Raw genomic sequence first — 6,667 nt, 5'->3', positions numbered from 1 at the left:
AACGCGTGAGGTCGCGCGTCGGCTGGCCAAGCGGTGGGTAACGGAACCGGCGTTTACTCAGGTCGGGGGCGCGGGATACGCTGAATAATCAAATCGGCGCAGGTGCTGCCTCGCCAGTGCGGTCAATAACCATAATAAATGTGCTTTGCCAATGCGTGGTTCAGCGTCTGGCTGGCAGAACAAAGCCCCAGCAGCGGGCCGCCCCCAAACCTAGGATTTACGCAATTAGCTGCAAAGTCCTCGGATCCAAAACAAACATGCCTGTGCGGTTTAATGTTTTCAAAATTCTCGCTCTGTAATTGAGACGTTTCAAGTTGAAACGTTCAGCCAGCCAAGCTTGCGCCTCCCCTGCTAGGTCAAAGTGGAGACCTGAGTAAGAAAGAATCACAGAACCTTAGTTGCGATACGTCCTAGAGGTCATCCAGTCGAACCCACCCCCACCCCCCATATCAGTGCTGGATCCATTACAGCATCCGGGACAGCTGATCCCCAGCTTCTAATTGAAGACCATATTTAGGAACAGGCATCTTTTTCAGCATCACAACGTGTAGATCCTTGCCATGCTGTGGAACTTACTGGCAGGAATTCTTAATAGGATTGCAGCTGTAAATCAGCTAAGTGTTAAAAATGCTTTACTGAAAAGAGACAGCTGCCTGTCAAGGCAGAAATGTAGCTGGTAGATCTTTTCCTATTAATCCATCATCTCCAGTACAAGCTTCCCATGTTTTAGCTTTGTTCTGATGGCAGATCGCTCTCAAAGGCATTGCAAAAAAACACACAAGACGGCAGGATTTATTTATTTATTTATTTACAGTATTTCTGTCTCAAATTTGTACTACTGCCCATCTCCCCGCAAGGAGGGAGTCTGAGTGGTTTACAATAAGTTAATTAAAACATTAAAACAATAATAATAATAAAACATGAAATATGATAATACAATATATGACAATATAATATGACAATACAAGATTTAAAAAATAAAATAGAAATCCAGATGGCTATAGAAGATCATAAATATGAGGGGAGCCCTCTAAGGTGCCAGCCATCTCCAAGAATGACCCCCCCTCCCCATCCCAAGCACCTCGGCAGAACCAAGTCTTCAGGGACTTCCTGAAGGTCAAAAGGGATGGAGCTTGCCTGACCTCCAGTGGCAAGATGCTCCAGAGGGCGGGCGCCACTGCGGAGAAGGCCCATTTCCTGGACCCCGGCAGATGTAATTCTCTTACCGACAGGGTCTGCAGCATACCCTGTCTGCATGAACAGGTGGGATGTGTTGATGTCATGGGGATGAGACAGTCCCTCAGGTAACCTGGCCCCATGCCATGTAGGGCTTTGGACCCGGAAACAAACTGGCACGCTTGCACAGGAGAGGTGTTATATGCGCCCTTCCAGGGGTGCCAAAAATAACCCATGCAGGACCAGCTGAAGCTTCTGGATTCTCTTCAAGGGTAGCCCCATGCAGAGCACATTGCAATAGTCTATATGGGAGATGACCAGGGCATGAGTGACTGTTCGAAGGGCCTCTCGCTCCAGGAAAGGGCGTAACTGGCACACAACACGAAGCTGTGCAAAGGCCCTCCTGGCCACGGCTGCCACCTGCTCTTCAAGCAGGAGCCGTGAGTCCAGGAGGACCCCCAAGTTACGCACCAGGACTGAATGGGGCAGTGCCACCCCATCCAGAATTAAAGATGACAAAGTCCCAGATACGGAAGAGCCATTAACCCACAGCCACTCCGTCTTCCCCAGGTTCAGTTAAAGCCTGTTGTTCCAAGCCCAGACCCCCACAGCCCCCAGGCACCAAGAGAGGGCAGTCACAGCATCACTTACCTCACCCAGGACGGAGATGTATAATTATCATCAGCATACTGATGATACCTCATCCCGCGGTGACGGATGATCTCACTGGATGGGTTGGAAATCAGTTTCAAGAAAGGAGAACCTGCATGGTTATAAGCAGGCTAGCTTTAGATTATCATTATGATGCTTTCCTGACTCTGACCAAGCTTTTAGAATAGTGGTTCTTAAACTGGGGGTAATTTCCCCCAAGGGGTAATTTGGGCACATCCTGGGGATAATGGAGCACTCTGTAATGGTTGGTTTGTGAGTCAAGGATCCATTTTGGGACTGCTGTTGCCAAGACACTTGTGTAAAACAGAGTCCTTTTTTTGTGGGCATAATAATATTATTCAAGACTGGGAAAAGGGGAAATTTGGTCAAACAATTTAAGAATCACTGTTTTAGAATACATGTTAAGGCCTTGCATCTGTTCCTCCATCCCAAATCAGTAAGGCTGGTTTTTCTCTGTCCCTTACAATCCTTTTGTTAATTGCTGTTTTTATGTTGTACGATGACCAGAGTCATTTCAGATTGGGTGGACTTACAAATCCAGTGCATCAAATTAAAATAAACTGCTTTTGACTTATGTTTATTTACTTTGGGCCACTGTCGGTTTTGAAAGCTAAGTTCCTTGTTTTCAGGAACAATTCAAGGTGCTTTTTAAAGGTTAAAAGACCTTAAGGTGGTGTTTTCAAATCTGGCAACTTTAAGATGTGTGGACTTCAAGTCCCAGAATTCCCCAGCCAGCATGATGACAACTCACCAGACTGCAAGGGCCAAAAATCTCAAGCCACTCCATCTTGCTAGAGTTGAGTCACCACTGGCTCTTCTCCATCCAGGTACTGGGCAAGCACCTGAACAGGTTGTACAGGCATGGTCTTCATTAATGTATTTATTGATTGTACTATATTTATAGCCTGCTCCACTCTTGATAGACTCTAGGCAGGGTACAGTAAATTCCACCCACCCCCAGTGCATTAAAAACAGATATAATCGAAATCCACAATAAAAATCTCACAGAGAGCCAGGGTGGTGCAGTGGGGAAGGGGCTGGACCAGGAGCAGGGCCGCAACTAGTGGGGGGCAACCGGGGCATGTGCCCTGGGTGCCGTGCTGGTGGGGCGCCAAAATGTGTGTGGAATCCATGTTTGCCCCGGGCGACACAGACCCAAATTGCAGCCCTGATCAGGAGTGGGGAGATCCAGGTTCTAGTTGCCCCTCAGCTGCAGAAGCTCATTGGTTGAATTTGGGCCAGTCCCTCCCTCTCAGTTCATGAGCCAGTCAGGTGTAGTGGGGAAGGGGCTGGACCAGGAGTGGGGAGACCTGGATTCTAGTCCCTCCTAAGAAGCTCATTGGCTGATTTTGAGCCAGTCCCTCCCTCTCAGTCTAAGCTACTTTGCAGAATTGTTGTTGTGGGGAAAAATAGAAGAACTGAACTCCTGTCCAAAAGGAAGAATGTAAATCTAATAAGTAAATATTTGGGTATTATCAAAGGCACCATTTGCTTAACTGAAAGGGCCAAATGCCTAATGGAGCATTGCTGCTTTGGCCAGTAGTTTTCAAAATACCTGAAGAGTGTTCCATAAATTGGGGGCCACCACTGAGGAGGCCTGTTACCTGGCCCATGCCCCATGAACCTGGTGAGGAAGAAGGACCTGCAACAGGCCCTCTTTAAATTACTAAAATGTGATTAATTAAATGATGCTGTGTATTCCATGAAAGCATAATTTTGCAAAAGGCCGTTGTTCAGTGGATGACTTTTCTGGCCTCCATTCAGACTCACTTTAAAAGACAGACTGCAGTCTAGGTGCAAGATATACTGAACACACAGGTAGTCCTCACTTAACAACCATTTGTTTAGTGACAGTTCAGACTTACAACTGTGCTGAAAAAACCAACTTACAACTGGTCCTCACACTTACAACCATCACAGCATCCCCATGGTTACATGATCATGATTTGAGTGCTGGTAACCGGTTTGCATTTATGACCATTGCAGCGTCCCGTGGTCATGTGATCACCATTTTCTACCTTCCTGGCCAGCTTCTGGCAAGCAAAATCAATGGGGAACTGCATGATTCACTTAATGACCATGTGATTCTCTTAATGCCTGCTGTGATTCACTTAATGACTGCTGCAAAAAAGGTGGTAAAATTGGGCCTGATTCACTTTATGACTGCTTCACTTAGCAATTGAAATTCTGGCCCCAATTGTGGTCGTTAAGTGAGGACTACCTGTAGAAAGCTGCTTTCAGACCAACCATTGGTCCAGCTTAGTATTTTTTACACCAGTAGATATGAAGCATAAATACAATGGTCTTGCTTTTTCTTGCCCCAGAAAACAACCTGAAAGCTGCTGACAAAAACAAGAGGCTAAAATTAAATCTAGTGGGATTCTTATGTGCTTATAACAGGAGGCTGGTTTTCACACATTTAAAGAATTGTTATGTATGTCCTGCATAAATTAGTTTTTTAAAAAATACGTATTTTTTCTTCACCTTGCAAGGATAGAGGATCTTCTTCTTGTTAGAAATTGGCCCATTTGTCAAGAGCAAGATTTGATTTTAAGTTGCCCTTGAGGATTGTGGCTAATTTCTATAAATGATGGTGGTCGCAAAAGAGAGAAGAAATATATCAGAACCAGCCGTTTGAACCCAAAAGGATGCTTGGATCTGTACAGGCACATTGTGGTCATGGGATTAAGGAGCATCAAGTAATCAATGACAAAACAATGGGGGGGGGGGGTTGAGAAGTTAGTCATTTTCTTGAGCGGGGAGTAAGGTACATGTACATGTAAGACCCCCTCCCCATGCAGCACTGAAAGATGAAAAGGTGTCTGATGGGGAGATTGATGACGCCGTGAAGTGGGCCAGCAAAGTCTTAATCACAACTGATCAAAATGCTGCTGGCCAGGGAATGGCTCCACCAATTAGTCAAATGTTGTGGGACCACAGTTTCCATCATCCTTCACGACTGGCTGTGCAGCCTGGGGTTGCTTCAGCCTCTTTAGGAAGGTCACACCTACGTGGGAGTTTAAAAGGGCAGATGACTTAAAGTAGACCTCGCTTTTTCCTGTCATGACCCATTAAGCCCTTTTGGCTGCATTTCCCATACCAGACCAGCTGGCTCGGTCAGATGGCTTTACCAAACCTCCACCTCCCAAAGAAGTCTGTCTATAAATCTCTGTTCATGATAAGCAACACATACAAGAAGTATACAGTACTGCTGCTTGCTGGATTAGATGGCTGTTTGGTCGACTATCTTATTCACATCTTTTTATATTAGGCGGAAGAAGCTGTCTTCCCTTGAAGCATGCCAGTGACCCCTTCTAGGTCAGTATTATCTGTGTTCTCTCAGCCTGGGGCATCAGAGAGAGATCGATCATACCAGGTGCTGCCACCAGGTGGCAAGTGCTGCCAAGGACCTCCTCCAGAAATGTTTTTTCCCCTTGTCCGGACATCTTTTTGCCAAACACAGTGACCTAACTTCTGTGGCTAAGCCTGTTTTGTTTTAACCATTAAATAAATAGCAAAGCCCGAAGATGACAGAAGCCAGGGTGATGCCATGGTGGAAGTGTTGGACTAGGACTGGTGAGATCCAGGTTCAACTCCCTCCTCAGCCAAGGAACTTTATTACCCAGTGACTTTGAATGTTCCTTTCAACCCAGCCTAATCACAGGGTAGCCATGGGGGAAAAACGGAGGAGTGGTATGTAGAATGACCTGAGGTTCTAGAAGGCAGGCAGGATATAAATGCACCAGAAGGTCTTCTAGATCTTTCACCCCATTTTGCTCATGTACTTGCAGGTTTAGTTTTGTGCCCTGGATACTGGCAAACATGCTTCAAGGAACAGACACAAGAAGAAAAGATTACAGATGGCCAGCATGCTGAACAATCTGCCATCAAAGTTGTTATTTTCATGCTATCTGTAAGCGGTACAACTGTTTCCTCTGATCATTTCCACCGGCTTTTCATGCTGACTGGGATGATGGGAGCTGGAGTACAGCAACACTGAGATGGCCACAAGTCACCCACCCATTGTTCCCAAGGCACTGACGTTATCTAAAACAGTTCAGAATCTCTTCTAAAAAGACCCCCGGCTTGAGCTCGACTACATGCAGTTTTCTTGGAAACAACAGAATCAATTTATCATTGCCTCCTGGGGTTTTTTCCAACGTCCCAGCCCGGCCTACAGTCCTGGGATCTGCAGGTTTTCTTCCACCCTTGCTCAGCTTCACGGTGTTTAGCCGTGGCCAGCTAGATATTGTCATTTCTGAGAGTATATTCCAAGCGCACCCAGCAGACGGACAGAAGGTTCACACAGCATGGAGTCTTTCACAAGATGCGGTGCTGGCTACCAGTTCGGCTGGCTTCAAAAGAGGGCTGGACCAAGTCATGGAAGTCCTGGGGATCAGAGGCTATTAGCCTTGCTGGCAAGGGACTGCCTTTGAAGGCCATCTGCTGGGAGACTCATGGGCTTCCTTGGCAGTAGGTGGGCCCTTGGGAGAACAGACTGTGGGACTAGACGGGCCGGGGGTCCGATCCAGCAAGGCAATGCTTATGTTCTTATCTCCTTTCCCAGTGCCCACATACTGTCTCTGCTGACTAGCCGTTTCCTCCCAGCAGCCAAGGAGAAGCAATTCTCCTCCCACCCACCTGTTTTCCAAGTGGCAAGTTAATAGGGACCGCCTGAGGGACCGTCTCATCCCCCCTAACATCGACCCATCCCACCCGGTCACGCAGAGAGGGCATGCTACGAACCCTGCCGGTAAGGGGATTCCACCTGGCAGGGTCCAGGAGGCGGACCTTCTCTGCAGTGGCACCCGCCCTCTGG

This window comes from Candoia aspera, chromosome 1, assembly GCF_035149785.1.
Source record: "Candoia aspera isolate rCanAsp1 chromosome 1, rCanAsp1.hap2, whole genome shotgun sequence".
NCBI classification, from domain to species: Eukaryota; Metazoa; Chordata; class Lepidosauria; order Squamata; family Boidae; genus Candoia; species Candoia aspera.
This window is presented reverse-complemented; position numbering follows the sequence as displayed.